Below are 21,347 nucleotides of genomic sequence, written 5' to 3' on the forward strand. Positions count from 1 at the left end.
TAGCTATTAGTTGTTACAATTCAGATGCCAGAGCAATTGTCTGGAGTCCTAAGTGATTAAATTAATTAAAAAGTTAAAATTTTAGTATAAAAGGTTAATTAATTAATTCTATTTTTTTATATATCTTTTGAAAAAAAATTAAAAATCAATCCCCACACGAACACTTTTTGTTGCTTTTTTAGTGTGTTTGTAATTTTTTATAAAAAAATTTGAGACAAGTTTCATTTTTTAGTACTTATTTATTGAAAGATTTCATGAAAATCCTTTTTGACTCAATAGGTCCACTTTTGTTTAAGAATATATCCCATGAGTTTTTTTAGTTTCAGTGTCGTTTAGCAGCCACTGCTGTGCAGCCAATTGGGCCCTTTTTGGGGCCCATTTTGATAATCCAAACCGTTCACATTTTAGTATATATCAAGTAGAACATGTTTGTAAAAAATCAAGTTAATCGGATATCGTTTACCCATTCATCCACTCAGATTTGTATTCAGTTTAATATTTTTGTAAAAAATCAAGTTAATCGGATATCGTTTACCCATTCATCCACTCAGATTTGTATTCAGTTTAATATTTAAATTACAATTGTTATTTATTTTTGCAGATACAAATGTGAGTGGATGAATGGGTAAACGATATCCGATTAACTTGATTTTTTACAGGTATGCTCTACTTGATGTATTCTAAATGTGAACTGTTTGGATTATCAAAATGGGCCTCGAAAAGGGCCCAATTGGCTGCACAGCAGTGGCTGCTGTGCACCCCCGCACAGCAGCCACCCCAATTCCAAAAGGCAACCCAGCTTCAACATTTTTCTTGGTCCACTTTTCATATGTATTAGGTATAGCCGAGGTGGTCACTCTTATTGACTTTCACATGGCTGGAATCAATCAACACATCTTCATATATATATATATATATACAAAGATCAAGAAGAGGATCAACAACTTCAATCAAGCATACCAGTTTCCTTCTCATTTCAATTAATTCAGTTATTAGAACAAAACAAACCCATTTTGTACCTGAGGATAGGAGATAGGAATTGAAGACATGGTTGTGCTTTGTCAAATTGTGACAAGGTTGGTGTCCGTGTGCCTCCTTGTTGTTTGTCTAGTGATCAGTGTTCCATCTGCAGAGGCCAGTACAGTTCGGCATTTCAAATGGGAGGTAAAGCATGAGTTCAAGTCTCCAGATTGCTATAACAAACTGGTCATCACCATTAATGGGAAGTCCCCAGGTCCAACAATCTTGGCTCAACAAAACGATACTGTCATTGTAGAGCTCAAGAACAGTTTGGAAACTGAAAATGTCGCCATCCATTGGCATGGTATTCGACAGGTACACACCACTATATTATATATATATAGCTTCTTATTTTTGAGATACATTAATATATTATTATATATAATGAGATCATACTTGAGTTGAGTTGAAAATGGTAATTACTTGCAGATTGGATCACCTTTGTCTGACGGAACAGAAGGGACAGTGTCCGATTTTACCTGGAGACACCTTTGTCTACAAATTTGTTGTGGATAGGGTAAGTTTTTTTTAGCCACAAAAAGCTTTATTTATGTGTTCTGTTCCTTGTTGAGATTCTTAATTGTTAAGATTCTGATTGAACAATTCATAATGGAATTCGTAGCCTGGGACGTATATGTACCACGCACATTATGGAATGCAAAGAACATGTGGGCTGTATGGATCCATCCGCGTAGCATATCCTGACGGAGAATCAGAGCCCTTTTCCTACGATTATGAGCGGAGCATCACCCTCAACGATTGGTACCACAAAAGCACAAGCCGCTGGACTATCTTCCATACCCTTTGTTTGGGTTGGGGAGCCTCAGGTTTATACATACTTCATACTATTTAGTATTTACAATCCCAATTAATTACATATGTTTAATGGTTGGTTTGTAACTCTTTTTTTAATCATCACTTTTTTGAACTTGCAGTCACTTCTGATACAAGGAAAAGGACAGTTCGATTGCTATACTCCTGGAGAATCAGAGCGCTTTTCCTACTATTATGATCGGAGCATCATCCTCAACGGTTGGTACCACAAAAGCCCATTTGAACAAGCTGCTGGACTATCTTCCATACCCTTTGTTTGGGTTGGGGAGCCTCAGGTTATACATACATGATACTATTTAGTATTTACAATCCCAATTAATTACATATGTTTAATGGTTGGCTTGTAACTCTTTTTTTTTTATTATCACTTTTTTGAATTCGCAGTCACTTCTGATACAAGGAAAAGGACAGTTCGATTGCTCTACTCTCGGTATACAAGCCAGTCTTTGTAATGCAACAAATCCTGAATGCTCTCCTTATGTTCTCTGGGTTATTCCTGGAAAAACATACCGACTACGGATTGGTAGCTTGACTGCTTTAGCAGCCCTCAATTTCGAAATAGAGGTAATTTTTTTTTTTTAGCATAGATTTGAACAACCACATTCTAAACCATTTTTTTTTCTTTTTTTTTTTCTAGTCATTAATTGCTAATGTAATAGTATTATATTTGTATGCGGGGCCATAATATGACTGTTGACGCAGATGGGGGAAAGTCTATAGTACATTTTGTTTAAAAAATGTATGGTACATAGAAAATCAATGGTTCAGATTGAGCCACATCATTAAAAGTGACCTGATAAGCAGGTCACTTTTTATAATTACGAGTCAAAATCATATTTGTTCATAACTAGAATCAAATTAATCATACCTTAGTTATGAGCTCTCATCACATATCTCATAACCACATCTCATAACCAGCACCATTTTGTTGATAACTAATATCATATATTTCATAACTACAATCACATATCTCATAACTACATCTCATAACCAATATCCTTTAGCTCATAATCACACCACTTTGATCATAACCAATATCACATATCTCATAACATTAATCACATATCTCATAACTACTACCCATATAACTCATAACCACATCTTATAACCAATCCCCCTTTGACTCATAACCAACATTACATATCTCATAATCAACACCCTTTTGCTCATAACCACATCACTTTGATCATAACCAATATCACATATCTTATAACTAATAATCACATATCTCATAACCAAACACTCTTTTGACTCATAACTACACCACTTTGCTCATAACCAAAATCACATATCTCATAAACAACAATCACATATCTCATAACCATTACCCACATATCTCATAACCAACACTCTAACTAACATCACATATATCATAACCACTAATCACATATCTTGTAACACCCTTTGGCTCATAGTCACACCACTTTGATCATAATTAACATCACATATCTCATAACCACATCTCATAACCAGCACCATTTTGTTGATAACCAATATCATATATTTCATAACTACAATCACATATCTCATAACTACATCTCATAACCAATATCCTTTAGCTCATAATCACACCACTTTGATCATAACCAATATCACATATCTCATAACATTAATCACATATCTCATAACTACTACCCATATAACTCATAACCACATCTTATAACCAATCCCCCTTTGACTCATAACCAACATTACATATCTCATAATCAACACCCTTTTGCTCATAACCACATCACTTTGATCATAACCAATATCACATATCTTATAACTAATAATCACATATCTCATAACCAAACACTCTTTTGACTCATAACTACACCACTTTGCTCATAACCAAAATCACATATCTCATAAACAACAATCACATATCTCATAACCATTACCCACATATCTCATAACCAACACTCTAACTAACATCACATATATCATAACCACTAATCACATATCTTGTAACACCCTTTGGCTCATAGTCACACCACTTTGATCATAATTAACATCACATATCTCATAACCACATCTCATAACCAGCACCATTTTGTTGATAACCAATATCATATATTTCATAACTACAATCACATATCTCATAACTACATCTCATAACCAATATCCTTTAGCTCATAATCACACCACTTTGATCATAACCAATATCACATATCTCATAACATTAATCACATATCTCATAACTACTACCCATATTACTCATAACCACATCTTATAACCAATCCCCCTTTGACTCATAACCAACATTACATATCTCATAATCAACACCCTTTTGCTCATAACCACATCACTTTGATCATAACCAATATCACATATCTTATAACTAACAATCACATATCTCATAACCAAACACTCTTTTGACTCGTAACTACACCACTTTGCTCATAACCAAAATCACATATCTCATAAACAACAATAATATATCTCATAACCATTACCCACATATCTCATAACCAACACTCTTTGGCTTATAACTAACATTACATATATCATAACCACTAATCACATATCTCATAACACCCTTTGGCTCATAGTCACACCACTTTGATCATAATTAACATCACATATCTCATAACCATTAGTCATATATCTCATAATCAATACTCTTTGGCTCATAACCATACCACTTTACTTATAACCACTAATCACATATCTCATAACCAACATTCTTTGGCTCATAACCACACCACTTTACTCATAATCACTAATCACATATCTCATAACCACACCACACTACAAGAAAAGTGGGCTTATGAGGCGGAACTACATTTGCTGTCGCAAAAAATGACTTTTTGCTACGGTACAACTTGCTGTCGCAAAAAATATGACTTTTAGAGACGGCACAACTTGCCATCTCAAAAAATATGACTTTTTGAGACGGCACAACTTGCCGTCGCTAAAAAATGTGACTTTTTGAGACGACACAACTTGTCGTCGCAAAAAATGTGACTTTTGGAGACGTCAGAACTTACCGTCTCCAAAAAATGTGACTTTTTGAGACGACACAACTTAGCGTCGCAAAAAAATAGAGTATTTGCGATAATAGAAATTGCTGTCGCAAAAAAAAAAAAAGAGTATTTGCGATGGTACCAGCTACAATCGAAAAAAAAAAAGAAAAAGTTTTTTGCGATCGTAATACGTACCGTTGCAAAAAAAAAAGTTTAAAAAATATATATATATTGTGGCTTTGAGACGGCTTCATATATATATAGTCATAAAATGGTTTAAATAAATGCAACGGTATTTTTCTGTTACAAAAAAAAATAAAAAAAAAATAAAAACGATGTCGTCTTACTCTTTTGAACATTTCTCCTTTCACCAATTTTTTCATCTTTCTATCTCTCTGTCTCTGTCTCTCTTCTCTTTCTCTCTCTTACTCATAACTCTTCTCTGTCTGTCTGTCTGTCTATCTGTCTCTCTCTTTCTCTATGGCCTCGTTTGGGAAGTGGCTATTTTAGTAGGCTATTTTAGTTTTTGGCTATTTTAGTAGGCTAAAATTTTTGTGTTTGGGAAGATAATTGGATTTTTTTGTGGTTGGATGTGATGTTTGTGAGAGAAAAAGTGAAATGATTATGGGTTTGATGTGATATTTTGTCTTATTAGCTATTTTAGCCTATTTTGTCTTTTTGTGATTTTTAGCCTAAACTAGGCTATTTTTTTTCTTCCCAAACACCCCCTATGTGTCTCTGTCTCTCTTATCTCTTTTTCTTTCACTCATCACTCTTCTTTGTCTGTCTGTCTCTTTCTTTCTCTCTATGTCTCTGTCTCTCTTCTCTTTCTCTCTCTCACTCATCATTCATCACTCTTCTCTGTCTGTTTGTCTCTTTCTCTTTCTCTCTGTGTCTCTCGTCCATCTTTCTTCTCTTTATCTCTGTCATCTCTCTTCTCTCTCTGTCTCTCTTCTCTTTATCTCTTTCGCTCTCTCGCTCATCTCTCTCTGTCTCTCTCTCGTTTATCTCTTTTCGCTCTTTCTCTCTCTTTCTCTCTATATCTTTTCATCCATTTTTTTATCTTCCTTTTTTTCTCTCTTCTCTTTCTCTCTTTTACTCATCACTCTTCTCTGTCTGTCTGTCTATCTGTCTCTCTATGTGTCTCTCACTCATCTATCTCTTCTCTCATCTCTTTTCTCTCTCTGTCTCTTTCGCTCATCTCTCTTTTCTTTATCTCTCTCGCTCATCTCTTTTCTCTCTATCTTTGTCTCTGTCTCTCTCGTTCATCTCTCTTCTCTTTATGTCTCTCTCGCTCATCTCTCTTCTCTCTATCTCTCTCATTCATCTCTCTTCTCTCTATGTCTCTTTTTTGTCTCTCACTCTCTATCTCTTTTTCTTTCTCTTTCTCTCTCCCACTGTGTTTGCGTTGTTCACTCTCTCACTCCTGTTTTCTCTGTTTGCGTTGTTCTCTCTCTCTCCCACTGTGTTTGCGTTCTTTCTCTCTCTCTCTCTCGCTCATCACTCTGTCTCTCTCTCTCCTCTCTCCTCTCTCTCCTCTATCTGTCTCTCACTCATTTATCTCTCTCACCACCCATCTCCTCTATCACCTTCACCACTACTACAAACATTATTCCACCACCACCACTACTTCCACTGTCGCCACTTCACCTCTACGACTACCATTACTACTGCCATCGCCACCACTTCATTACCACCACTACCACTACTGCCACTACTACTACCATTACCTCTTCTTTACCCCTGTCACTCCATTTACACTACCATTACCACAACTTCATTACTAATCTCTTTCACCATCACCATCACCATCACCATTACCATCACCATCACCATCACCATCATCTCTTATCCACCATCTTCACTACTATTGCCGCTCCCTTTCCTCTATCACAAAAAATTAGTTCATAATTTTTAGTAACAAAAAAAAAAAAAAAAAAATAGGCCGCAGAAAAATATTTTTCATTGACTACAAAAAAATTAACTTTTATTTTAGTGAAAAATATTTTTCATTAAAATATTACCCCTACTTCTACCAAATAAATAATAATAATAATATTTTTTTAAAAAAATTCATTAACTACAAAAAAATATATATTTTAACAAAAAATAAATTTTTTTGATGATGACAACCCCCGCCGCAAAAAAAAAATAAAATTAAACGACATTATTTTATTATTTAAATTTCATTTGTGACTAAAAAAAAAATATATTTTTTTATTTTTTATTCCCGCCCCTTTTTTTTTCCATCCCCCTCACCCCCCCAAAAAAAAAAACAAAAAAATCCTCAATCTCAAACCCAAAAATCCCTAATCTCTTCTTACCCCCCTCTCTCTCTTTCGATCGATCGACGTCGAGCGGCGGAGGAGCAGCGTCGGAGAAGCAGCAGCGTTGGCCTCCTCAACTTTACGCCTACATTTTTAATTCCTAATAGGCAGTTACAACATGCCCATGCAACTTTGTGAGAGGATTCTTGAATCCAGTGAGTATTCTAACAGTTGTAGTATTCAAAAATTCATTATTTATATGCTTAGTTACACTGTTTTCACTATAACAAAAGTAACCTATGGTGACGAAAAGTAGTGAAGAAAATAAATTTCGTCACTAAATAAGAACAATTTGTGACGAATTATAAAATTTTGTCACATATAATAAAAAAATAAAAATAATAGGTGACGAAATTTATTTGCGTCAATAAATACTTCTTTTTAGGTGAGAAAAAATTAAGTTTTGTCATTGAAGGCTTTTCCGCCAAATTTTTTTGGTGGCGCCAAAATTTTGAGACTTTTGGTGAGAAAAAAATTTGTCACTAATTATAAAATTATTAGTGAGGAATATATTTTCGTTACCAATAATTTTACATTTTGTTTTTAAAAAAAACTTGATTTTAAATCTTTTAAGATTATTTGGTGAGAAATATATTTTCTTTACTAGTAATTTTTAATATTTTGAGACCTTTTACTGAGAAAATTATTTTGTCACTAATTTTGGATGGAAAATTTTGACAAATTGGGCAGCAATGAAAAAAAGATACTCCACTAATTTTTTTTTTTTTTTTTTTTGTGTGTTTATCAGTTTCCTCTCATATCTCTCTCTCTCTCTGTCTCACTACAACAAATTATAATTTTAACGATTAAAAAGTTTCATAAAACACACAAATTTATTTTTTAGCTGGAATACTTTCACATTACCCGTCCAATTTATGAATTATGATTTATTTTTATTTTTTTTCATATTTTTCCATGTCTTTACATAAACCCAAAATTAAAGCACTAAAAAAATTCTGATTTAGCGCCTAAATTGTTTTCAACTCCTTGGTTATAACTTTGTGCCCTAATAATCTATCCATAGTTCTTTCACAAAGCTGTAGCAGAGACCAACGTGAGCTCATCCTCCACCGTGAGGACGGTTCATCCTCCACACCGTGAGTTCATCCTCCACCGACATCAAGCTACTGCACCACCATGAGTTCTAGGTCAGTTTGTTGTCTCTGTTTCTCTTTCTCTACCCCTCTCTCTCTCTCCTCTGGTCTCTGGGTTTCTCATTCTCTACCCTCACTCTGTTTTCGGACGTGTTTCTGTAAATGGAATTCATTGTTAAGATGAGATTAAAGTCATTCCATTCGTTAGTTCTAACATCTCCAAAACTTCTCTACTTTAAAGGGTTCCATGAACAACTTGAATGATTTTAATTTGGGGAAAAAATATAGAAAACAGAATGATTAACATGTTATGTATTTTGATTATGATATTCATATTCTACCCAATATAATAATTGAAGTGAATGAATTGTTGGTGATTCTACACACACACACAGTAAAGTCTCATGCTTCTGATTATGGGTCTGCTAGGTGTTTGATAAAATGCCACAATGGCTAGTTTTTTCTTTATTGTTTTGTTCGCGTTTTTTTTTTTTTTTTTTTTTTTTTTTTTTTTTTTAAAGGAGCAGCAGGATTAGAAATAATCATGCAATGTTTGCCTAAATTTAGTCAATATATTCAAATAGCAGTGAAGTTTTATCCATATTATTGCTATTTTTCAGCTTTATTACAAGTCCATTTGAGTGCAACTTATTTAAGTACTAAACTGGGTGTATCAATTTGAGTGTAAAGTCCATGTTTTTCTGTGGTAGAATCATAGGGGGAATTGTAGTATCAAAAATCAAGTGCCTAGTAATTTTTCAAAATTTTATATAATTCTGTTTATGATGACATGATAAATATATGAATATTTGCACAAATTTGCGTGATTTATCATGAAGATAACCTAAATAGTATCAAAAATCAAGTGCCTAGTAATTTTTCAAAAAAATCCATTAATTAATGTTCTTCTGACAAGCACAGATATCCTAGTATAATATGTGATAACCTAAACTTTCTGTGACATGCAGCATGTCAGTCCTAGATTCCCAAAGTTGGTGGCTGACATGTTACCCCTTGATTAAGTCACATGAATATTAGGAGACCTTGTAATAATTGTTTATTACCAAAGATAAAGAAAAAGTCAATGCTGTTTTGCATTTGTGGCTCAATCTTATTGGTATTGAACATAGATTTTGCTAATAGTAAACAATTATTTTTGGAAAATACTATTCTCACAGCCTTCTTGGTAGCATATACAGCCTTCTAATAAAGAAGGGACAATTTTCTCATTTGAGAAAGCAACCAAAGAAGCTGTGGTAATAAAGCATCACATCTTTTTTCCTTCACTTGTACTGGTGGTGAGGAAAGTCTTATATGATATATGAATTATCTTTTACTTACATTCTCCATGAAAACAAATTTCATCACTCCAGTTAACTTTCCCATTGAGGTTGTCCATACATTGCCGAGGGTCAAGTTTTCAGAGGAGAGCAATCAATACATACCAAAGAGACATAAAGATTTCCACCCATAACACAGTATTAAAGATTTGAATCGACAAACATAATTTTCCGTCCATGTATGATTCAGATTTTTGCTTTCAGATTAACATGTCAACCTTAACTAAATTCTGCACAAGAAAATCAAAAGACATTAAAATATGTAAGTACTATGGAAATTTGTTTGGAAATTTGTTTGCAAATTTATTAGCCTGATTTGATTAACTGATTGTCATGCATTGTAGATTAGTGAGGAACACTGCAATTACTTCAAGTTCGTAGATGATGATGACTACGACGTGATCTCCAATGTTGCACCTCGTACATCTATAAAAAGCGAAGAGTTTAACGATCCAAGCACAAGGGTTTATGAGATGGATAATGAATTTCAGGAGCATGGTAGAAGGCTTCGAAAGATGGAGGAGAAATTGAATGTCGTGCTTTATGTCATTGTATTTTGTATTGTTTTATATTTTATAATGTAAACTACTGAGTTCATAGCTTTTGGGGAATTTGATGGATGTACTTATGGATTGAATGGACTTGATGTATGTCCTTATGGATTGAATGAACTTTGTAACTTCAATGGACTTCTATTTTCAATTACTATTGATAGGTTGAAATTATTGTTGAATTTGTTGTTGAATTATGATGTCAGACATATATGGATTGAATTATGAATTTCTTATATGGATTGAATGGACTAGTTGAATTATGATGTCAGACATGTTGAATTTATACCAGACATGTTGATTGAATGGACTTGAATGGACTTGTTGGATTATGGATTATGGATTGAATGGACATGTTGAATTTATGGATTATGATGGACATGATGATTACGAATGGACATGTTGAATTGAATGGATTATGGATTATGATGTCAGACATGTTGAATTTATACCAGACATGTATTATTATGGATTGAATGGACTTGTTGGACTTGTTGACTTTATACCAGACATGTTGAATTTCTTGAATTTCTATAATGGACATGTTGAATTATGAAATAATTATTCACCATTGTAATTGAATGGTCATCCTATAAGGAGACTAAAGAAACTTTTACTTTAGTAAATCAAACATGGCATTAAAGAAATCTACTTATCTGTGCATAGAAAACATAGCACAACTGATAGTTCCTTCACTTGGCTTCTTTTAAGGTTTTGTTTCAGGTGTTATTATTAGAGCTTGTTGGCTGCTTTCTAACATTACTTTTTTAAGGAAAAGTGGTGTGGTGACAAGGTTTGACAGTAAAGTGGAAAGGTGGGGAGGTTCATGAGTGTTATGTTTGTCATATCCTGTAAAAGAATTTATTAGAAAAAAGGCACGAGAATCACCATGTTAGTACCCAAACTGTCATTTTTCCCCAAGAATGTCCACATTATTAATTGATCTAATAAATAACTGCTAACAATTGTTAAATTCAACTCACCATCATCTTCATTCATGAAATCATTAAAACATTTAAACAGAAAACAGAAGGATATAGGTACTTGAAACCCAAAATAAAATTTATTTCTTAAGCTTCAGCTTCGATGGACAACACTGCAAAACTCAATTCCATTAAATTTATTTCTATAACCTCTGTTCAACAATCATCATATTGACCTCAATTTAACTCTTACCATGCTACTTAGACATTCATAATCTATGCTACTTACAGCCAAATGTTACTAATAATATGTAATCTCTTACCATGCTACTTAGACAATCATAATCTATAACAACTCCAAAAAATTACATATTATCCAGCAAAAGATTACATATATCCAGCAACAGATTACATATTATTGCCAAATGCTTCATTTTGGACTGCTCAATGCTGCTTCAATAGTGCATAGCCATGCTGCTTCATTCTGAACTGCATCATTCTGAAATTCTGGACTGCGTCATTCTGAACTTCATGTAATTCTGGATTGCATCATTCTTAAATTCTGGACTGCATCATTCTGAGCTTCATTCTGCTGAACCTGTCATTCTGCTTCAAACAATCAACCTGTGATTCTGCTTCTGAACCTGTCATTCTACACAAATTGACTGAATCTGAAATTCAGATTAACCTCTTCAGAATCTGAATCTGAAAATTAGATTAACCTGTTCACAATCTGAAATTCAAAATCTGAAATTAACCTGTTCAGAATCTGTTCAAAATCTGAAATTAACCTCTTCAGAACCTATTCAAAACCTGTTCAAAACCATATTAACCTGTTCAGAACCTATTCAAAACCTGTTCAAAACCAGATTAACATGTTCATAATTTGAAATACAAAATCTGAAATTAACCTATTCAGAATCTGTTCAAAATCTGAAATTAACCTCTTCAGAACCTGTTCAAAACCTGTTCAAAACCACATTAACCTGTTCAGAACCTATTCAAAACCTGCTCAAAACCAGATTAACATGTTCAGAATCTGAAATACAAAATCTGAAATTAACCTGTTCAGAATCTGTTCAAAATCTGAAATTAACCTCTTCAGAACCTGTTCAAAACCAAATATAATCTGTTCCGAATCTGTTCAAAACCTATTCAGAATCAAATATAACCTGTTCCGAATCTGTTCAAAACCTATTCGCCATTCCTAATTCACTGAAAGATGAGCTTCCAATTTTGTCCACCATTTGCAATGCACTCTCTTGTGTTCCATCCATACACGGAAAATAATAGGATTGACCTTGCGGCACCTAAAAATACCATAATAACAAGATATCATTAATAAGTTCAAACATAATGTAATGAACACCATACAAAAAATTGTACTAGACCATGAAACACATACCCGCTCGTACGTATTGTCTTCCATCCCATTCATACAACCGAAATTCAACTTATGAGGTTCACATTGACCCATCTTACGACCCTATAGTAACACACATTGGTGAAAAAGTTTGACAAAAATAAATTCAAGTCTTTTACATACAAGCAGAAAATGAAATTTATACCTGGACTAAAAATTTATACTTTCCATAAACCTCTTGCTTGCTTGGTGATTATCAGCACGTTGGCATCTAAGATGGGGAAACCATGCCATTGGAAGAAGCTTTAAACTGATAAAACCTCCTTCAAACCTTCTCTTTCAGAGTCACATTGATGATTCCTATTGGAGATTTAGATCGATAATGTTCATCCGTATCCACCTCTTCAATTTCCTGGTAAGCACATTGCAGGACATGCGTTCAAACATCAATGAAGAATATGATTTAATGACTTGAAAACTAAAAGCATGGCATATCTTTTATTTATTGGCTTTTCGCTTGCAAAGATGTGTAGTGTTTTCCATGAATTAGATTCAATAATTAACCATTGGGTGTTAGCTTGAATAGTCCAAATTTCAGCTGTATTGTTACTTGTACCAATGGGATATTCGAAAGCTTAAATGCAGTGACCAGTATTATCTCTGAAGATGCCACCAATGCTTGCTCGACCAGGGTTACCTTGACAAGAACCATCCGTGTCGAGTTTGTTAACCGAGAGTGTGTACTTTAAAAGTGTTCATCAGAATAGAGAGTGCAAACTTAGCAGCATATGATATCTTGTGAAGGTGTAAAGGTTGATTTTCAAGAAGCATTTTATTCCTAGTTGTCCACATTTGCCAAGAGTAAGAAAAGTTTAAGTGAAGCATGATTGGTAAAGTTTAGATTTAGTCGAAATGATAGTGCCATTAGGGAAATAATTGGATTTAAACATCAAAGCCCATAAAGATTCAGAATGTCTCAATAAGTGCCATCCCAACTTCATCATGTAGGGCTGGTTAAGCATCGTTAGGCTTTAATGCCTAATCCTCCATAATTAATAGGGCGACAAACCGTGGACCAAGCTGATGTACTTCGTCGATAATATCCCAAAATGTTGATTTAGAAACTAGTGACCAGTTTCTAGCAATTGATAAATTGAATACATGCATCTACCTAGTTGAAGACAACAATCTAATTCTGCAGAATATGATACAGTTATTTACAGTTAATCTCATGAGCCACTGCCAGAGAGAGACAGAGAGAGAGAGAGAGAGATTGTGCACAATTTATGTATTAATTAAAAACTTAAATCAAGTATAGTTATGCACAATTTATATATTAATTGCAAACTTCAGTCAATGAATCGAATGTACAAATATTTGTTTGACTAGAAGGGATTAGAAAAGCCTAATAGGAACCTGTCCAATTAGGGAATATAATACATGGGATTTGGGAGCTTGAACAAGCGGATGGAAACTGATGAACCCAAAAGATCGCTCCATTGGTCTCCAGAGTTGCCCAAAATCCAGTATCCCTCTTCCACCATCTCATTCCTCTTCTTCAACTTGTATATTGTCGCTAGCTTCCCATGGTCCTCAGTTGCTTTGCACGGTTTAAGACACTTGAAATTTAGTAAAAATATGCAACAAAGGAGACCATCTCTAATTTAATAAAAAATAAAAACCATATTTAAATTAGAGGTTTAATTCCCCATCAAAGAAGGCCCATAAAATTTTATTTATTTTATTTATTTGTTTTTGTTGATAAATCAGAAGGCTCATCATGTTCACCCTTCCATCATTGAAAATTAATCCGTGGCCCAAAAAACACATTAGACAAGATCATAAGGAAATTGAATTCATCCTATGAGAGGGACAAGTTAGTCACTCTTTAAAAAAATTGGCAAAAGTTGCCTTTTAGCATTGAGTAAAATTGAAATAACTTTCTTTATAAAACTAATGCTATTAAAGCAGATGAATGTATTCTATAGACCATCACATCAGTGCAACATTTGAGGTACAAATTTCATAATATGAGTAGGGACAATTAACTAGCTCCTAATATCAAATCTTCTAGGAAAAAATTATTACTGTTTGATCACACAAGGTAGGACTGTAAAGGAATTGGCTATGGGCTAGCTTTAGTTGAGCCGAATTCAATTGAAGAAGAAACAAATCAGATTGGAATTTAATTTACATCATTAATTTGGCCGTTAATTCAATAATTGCTGCCACATTCATGAGTCTAGATTTGGTTTGCAATATATTTTCAACAGGACTTGACAGAATTATCAAGTCACAAGAACCAAAGAACGAAAACAAGGATGTTTGTGTGTAAAAAAAAAAAAAAAAAAAAATCAAGTATGCATTTCCCCATTTGTACAGTGCATGCATGCACAAGCAGCGATAGATGCATAACTAGATTGAGGTTTTATTCACTGAATTAAAAAAATATCCAATTTGATTCTTTTGTCAATGGACATATTACATCACATATGCCACTGGAAGGAAATACTGCCATGTTCCTCAATTTCTAGTTATTTATCAGAATATCTAATATGTATCATAAAATACATATCAAAAGTGTATATGATATACACTATTTGAAATGTATATGTCATAACATGAAAATAAAGATGTGTATTATAGCATAACCCTTCCCTTTATTTTGTGTTATCATTAGAAACACTACAAGAAATTTGAGTTTTAGTGGTGTTTTTTAAAATGTCGCTAAAAGCCTAAAAAACGCTGTAAAATATTACAACAATGTTTAAAATTTTCGTCGTTGATATGACCGCCGCAATAGCTTTACAACGTTTGAAAACCGTCATTAAAATTATTAGACGGTGTTTTTTAAAATGCCGCAAAATCTTTGACATTCGCTTCCATTTCCATCACAAACTAACGCATGACGTCATTTAGTGGCGTTCTAAATGACGTTTTACTTTTTTTTCTCCTTGATTCTGAAATATGAGAAAAATTACAATCAATATTTTGTCCAAAGCGTAGCATTTCAGAAGATATGCACTGAAAGATTCAACACAATTATGAGGCCCCGTTTGCCAAGATTCTAAAATATAGTACAAGCCAAAGAATTTAACTAAAGAAGGCAGCTTGGTGTAATAACAAACAAATCTAAGCCAAATAAGTGCAAAAAAATATTTAAACTAAATAAGTCCAAAAAAACAACAAAAATTTAATGCTTTTTTCACAAGTTTAGTAAAGGATTATAAGCAAATGTCTTTCTTTGCCTCAAAGAACTCGCCTTCTCCCTTCTTTTTCTTCTTCTCGACTTGCTTTGCAAAATACTTGTCATCAAACTTTTCAACATTGTCCAGTTCCAAAAAAAAAAAAAAAAACTTTTCAACATTGATGCCAGAGATGTCCACCTTGGTCGAAGTATCAATCAAATAAGATTGATTTACATGTCTAAGAGGAACACCATTAAGCTTGAAAGGTCCCGTAGAAGCAATGGAGAAAATGAGACAGTAATTCAAAAGCTACTCAACAATATCTTACCAAACCAAGTGAAAAAAACACGCCTAATGGAAATCGTAGGGCTGCCCTTGGGAGTGCACAATTCCACAATGGTATTCTTTACCAAACGAGCTCGTACTACCAACAAAATCAAGCAATGGTAATGCTATCTATCAAGACCAGATCAAGAATTGCAATCCTTCCAAATCATATATTGCATAAGTCATGAACAAGTAAATTTTCCAAGGACCAACCACGGATCTCATGAGAATATGGCAATCAATACAGCCAAGTCATGTTAAACTAATATTTATGCAACAAAGCAACAGTAATCATACTCTATGATTCCACATACACAATTATATGTGACTAAGCAACACCATTCATAGGATATCCAACATCAAACTATGCAGCATCACATAAACTAACAGGTATTTGCCATCATCAAACCCAAGAACATAAGAGAGAATAAAAATAAAATAAAAACCCACCTTGCAAAAATTAAAAATTAAAAGATACAAATTTAGTACCTTAGGTAGTGATGATGCAGCTCTTGCCTGGAGAAGACATTTTTTAATCTAAAAGTACTATGTATTTACCAACTTGCCAAGTTCAGAACAAAAGAAGAAAGATGCAAGCCCTCAAATATCCAATTCCCTATAGGTCTTAAAAAAATTCAGAATTCAAACATAAGAACCCAAAACAAACATTTGAACAAGTGGAATCAGCTATGGCAAAATCAAAAGATGGTAGGCACACTACAACATATAAAAGTTTTAGAGACTAAATGTTTTGGTCTCTAAAAGTGAAAATTTTGTTGTAAAAGACATTTAAAGACCAATTTCCATCTTCATGAGGATAGTTTCTTAAAGGTCGTCCCGAAAAGTAAAAAATAAGGCATTTAGCAACAAAATTTTAAAAATGTCACTAATAAAAAGACTTTTAGGGACAAAATAATTTGGTCTCAAAATGATTTATTTTTTGAGACAAAAAATTTGATCCCAAAAGGATAATAATTCATCACTAATGTCCAATTTTTGTTGCTAAAATTATAATGACGACACTTTTCCAACAAAATTATTTGGTCTCTAAAAAATAATTTTGTCCCTAAATTTTGGTTTCTAAAACCTTAATTTTTTGTAGTGACAATAACTTGAGAGAAGAAATCAACAGAAGTATCACAAATTTAAAACTAATGAGAAGGTGCATTATGTTCTTGTATACAGCTTGTTATTGAGGTGGTTGTTTGTAAGCAGCACGTCACCTTTTTCTTAGTGCGATGGTTGCATGTAGGACACATGTTAATAGGTGGCTACATGCAAAACCATGTCACTTGCCATTGAATGTTTGCATGAACATCATGTGTCACTAGCTTGTTATGGAGTGGTTGCATTGTATGTCTACCACTAGTCCACTTCTTGTTATTTTGTAGTTTTTCTATTCCAAAGTACTTCATAAGGAAGTAACTTCCTTGGCTACTTATATATAGGGTTGTAATTACTCTTTTTAAGGATGTCTTTGAAGAACTGAAACTTAAGATTTTGAGATTTTATTTTAGCCTTACTTTGTTATTTCTTGTGGCTTGGATTTGTGACCCACAGCTCGTGGAATTTGACCCTTGCTAGATTTTGCATAAATCAATCCTAAAATTTGATTTTACAAAGTTTGAGAAAACTGCCCCCCACTCCCCAAAAGAGGAGTTTTTTCCAAGTTTGACCCTAGTCAAAGAAGTCAAAACACGCAGCACCAAAAGGGCCATACTTTTGGAGATCATAACTCAGAAATGTGGTTCTAAAAAAGTCTTTTCCATCCCCAACTCAGTTTCTTGGTAACTATGATTGAGACCACCACTGTACGGGGAAGAAATAATTCTCCTCGTATAATCCTGTTGACTAAGTCCACGCTTCTCCGTACGACGTCGCTTTGTCACCTGAAAACACAAACGTGAGCTAGCCGGCGGGTGTGTGCCGGAAACCTCTCCGATGCCTAAGTCAGAAAACTTGACAAATAGACAAAGCTCAATGTATTCAGGAAGCAAAATTGTATGTTGTGTTATGTTACCTCCTCCAAGGTGATGCTTGTGAGCTTTTATAGGTTTCGAGTGGCACAATCTTAGTAGGACTTTTATTTCTCCATGCAGAGTCCTCCTAGGATTCATACTCCTAAAGGATAATGCTTATCCTTTTACACCCCCTCCCACTGCTCAAACCAAGTGGGATGGTTTTTACCACGGCCGAACTACCATTTGACCGAAGTACCTACGGCTATGCTGAGCCACAGAACAGGCCGAACTATTCCTTAGTTCGGTTCTCCCTTTACTCCTTCTTACCTCGGTTCTCTCTTGTTCAACCCATGGTATGTTTGGACCGAACCAACGATTTGTGGCCGGTATAACTCCAAGACCGGTTTAAATTCAAGTTGATTCCTGAGCCGAAGTAACTTCATCTCTTTTGGCCAGAGTAACCTTATCTCTCTCGGGCCGGAGTAACTCTTCGGCCCTTTTTACTTTGGGCCATAAAGTCCATCTCATAGCTCGGCCCAATTTTCACCAAAAATTACCCTCTCAATTGCCCCTTAATTCCATTCTGCACAGCATGATTGGGATTACCTGGTGACCAGTCGAGCTAACGTTTTTAAGCCTTCCCAGCCGGGCTAAAAAAAAAACACCTTTAGCCTCTCCAGCCAGGCTTAACTTACTCCAAGTTCCGATTGTCCGGTCAAAATGTCTCTTCAATCACTGTGACAGTGACGCTTCACTCTCCAATGACACGTGGCAGGCTCTGATAGGCTGTGGGCAGCTGTCACACCGCCCTCGTACTACGAAAATTTTGAACAGTTTCCCGCTTTTTCTCTCTCCCTTTTCACAAAACAACTCCTCCAGCCTTGAATCATTCACCCACACATTTCACCCTTTCCTTCCTTCGTGCCTCTGCTCTTCTAATCCTGAGTTCGTGTTCCTCTTTTGCTGCTACTGTTTTCATCCCCAATCCCCTTTTCTTCAATCTGGTAAGCAAATCTTCTTTCCCTCCATGTTTTTGCTTTCGTATTTGTTCTATGCGTTTGGTTTACTGTATTTTTGCAAAACATGTTCTTCCATTTCTGCTTCACTTCTATACTTCCATGAAAAAATTAGTAGAACTCATGCGTGTATGAACTATTCTGTAGAAAACTAGTCTTGGATCCAAAATCATGTAGCAACCGAAGTAGGATACTGTTTGTCCTATATAGGTAGATTACTTTAGCAAATAACCGAACTAGAACTTGTAGAAGAAACAGCAGTTTCAGTAGGTTATCAACTCTCGAATAACTCTAACCGGGATAATCCCACCGAACGAAGTTTGACTTTATTAACTAAGGAACCTCGGTCTTCAACCGAGCTAAGCCTTTGGGGCTAAGCCAGCTTTCCTAGTTTCTAAACCAAACTCAGAAAGCTGCCCCTAGAGGCTCAACCGAAATAACAAAACTCCTAGTTCAACCGATTTAGGCTTTTTGGGGCTGAACCAACTTTCTTAGTTTTTTAGACCGAACTCAGAAAGCTGCCCCAAAACGACGAACCGGTCTAACAAAAATTGTTTCCAAAGCCAGTATGCCGAGATGCCTCACTTTTAATTTGTAGCACGGTCCAATGATCTGTGCTTAACTCCTGTGTTTTCTACTTTGCAGACTTAGGTTGCCCAGGCACTCCTGCGTGCGCTCAACCGAGCTACTGAGCACAATTTTTTCACCGATATAACTTATTCGTAAATTATACGATAGATGGGGAAATATAGATACCTAGTAAATACTCCGGGTGGCCTAGCCGAATTCAGGAAAGACTACCAAATACCTGATGACGTCCATCTGGTCTTGGCCGAAAAAGACGTCATTCCCTGGGACAATGAAGGCTTCGTCCCCTTCACTCTTTTATCCATTATAGAAACTGGACTACGGTTTCCAGTCCAGCCATTGATTTGCGAGTTCCTTAGGCAAACCAGACTATGCCCAACCCAACTATCTACTAACTCATACCGCATCATTATGGGAATAGCCGAACTGAACCGCCAAGTCGGACTAAACCTTGGCCTGGCCGAAATCTTTCATCAATATTCCATCGGCTCAAAAGAAGATGGGTGGGTTTATTATCTTAGAATACGTCGCCGCCGAGAGAAGATAATTAAATATACACCGGACAAAGACTTAAACGACGATGATTTTTTCTGGGTCTCTGGGAACTTTGAGGATTTTCAAGCCCAAATTCCTGGCCGACCTATAAATTGGAAAAAAGGAGAGCCCGGTAATTTAACTTCGATCTTCTTTCTTGCATTTTTTTTTTTTTTTTCGGTTTGTCAGTCTATCAACCGAGCTAACAGTTCTTCTCTTGCAGATTCTGCCCACCTTCATTCCTTGTACAGTTATCCAAACCTTGCAACTTTGCGAGCCGCACTACGATATCCAGAACGTAGCTGGGCCAAATTACTGCAATTCGAGCCGACCTACCGATACAGCGGTCGCCGGAAAGCCAGAGTAACTGACTTCCTTCTTGAAGACGCCCCAGAACCGGACCCATCCTTGCCCGAGATTAGACTAGTCCCACTTACAGCTGAAGAAGAGATGGCAAAAAAGAATAGAGTCAGGGCCCTTTTAACCAAGACAACCAGGCCCGAAGTAACGCCTCCCAGCCAATCGCAGCCTGCTGTCGTGGCCCTCCTCTCTCAACAGCCGTCCTCTTCCCGCCGAACCAAGCGAGCTCGGATTGCCGAAACCGAACAAACTTTGGTTGATGAAGAAGAACCTGCTCTTCCACCGAGCTTACCACCGAGCCCCCAACCGGAGCCCTCTGACCGAACGACCGGTTGCTGGGCACCGAAACTTACTTTCAACAACCGAGACATCCAAGCCTCGGACTCGATTGTTGCTGAAAAAGACCATCAGTTGGCCTTCAATCTGGCCAAGGGTGTGTGCCTCCCCAAAGACATGGAGCACCACCAAAAACAACTGAACACCGAACTGAAGGCCATCCGGTCAACGACAAAATCCATGATTCTGGTAAGTGACTTCGGTCGCCTCTCTGTCTACTTTTCTTTTTTCAACTTTTACTTCGGCCAAAGGGAAATCTTTGCTTTGTCAGGTGTAGACAAGCCCGCGGGGGACCTCGCCACAGCTCGGACTCGACTTTCATCGTCACGGTTCTTAATCTGAACCAAAGAGTCCAAATCCGGCAAATCGTTTTTGAGAAAACTGTTTTGTTTGAAAGAAGTGCCAAACATGGACTGCTTTGCCAGATACAGAGTCGCCACCTAAATATTTTATTTTGGGAAATTTAGGAAACCCTAACTCGGTGCCAAAAGGCCACGTGTCCGTCATCACCAAAGTTGCCTCGGCTCGGGAACTTGGGTACGATTGGGGAAGGTCACTTCGTGAGCACCCCCGCTCGCCCGGTCATAGACCGGCCTCTACTAACCATGATATCAATTTTTGAAAACATTGTGAGTTC

At 35.7% G+C, this 21,347-nt stretch overlaps 1 long non-coding RNA gene and 1 pseudogene across 1 annotated transcript; one reads left to right on the forward strand and one right to left on the reverse strand.

The window, feature by feature from the left end:
* Positions 1–957: 957 nt before the first annotated feature.
* Positions 958–21,347, forward strand: part of LOC114322136 (L-ascorbate oxidase-like) — a 78,191-nt pseudogene continuing 57,801 nt past the window's right edge.
* LOC145789658 (uncharacterized) lies at positions 11,216–12,284 on the reverse strand. Its single transcript, XR_014327862.1, has 4 exons — positions 12,102–12,284; positions 11,949–12,003; positions 11,682–11,850; positions 11,216–11,635 (listed from the first exon to the last, which is right to left on the reverse strand). It is a non-coding gene; the product is annotated as an uncharacterized LOC145789658 (long non-coding RNA).

The sequence above is a fragment of the Camellia sinensis genome, chromosome 4 (genome assembly GCF_055761805.1).
Source record: "Camellia sinensis isolate YWXY chromosome 4, ASM5576180v1, whole genome shotgun sequence".
Lineage (NCBI taxonomy): Eukaryota > Viridiplantae > Streptophyta > Magnoliopsida > Ericales > Theaceae > Camellia > Camellia sinensis.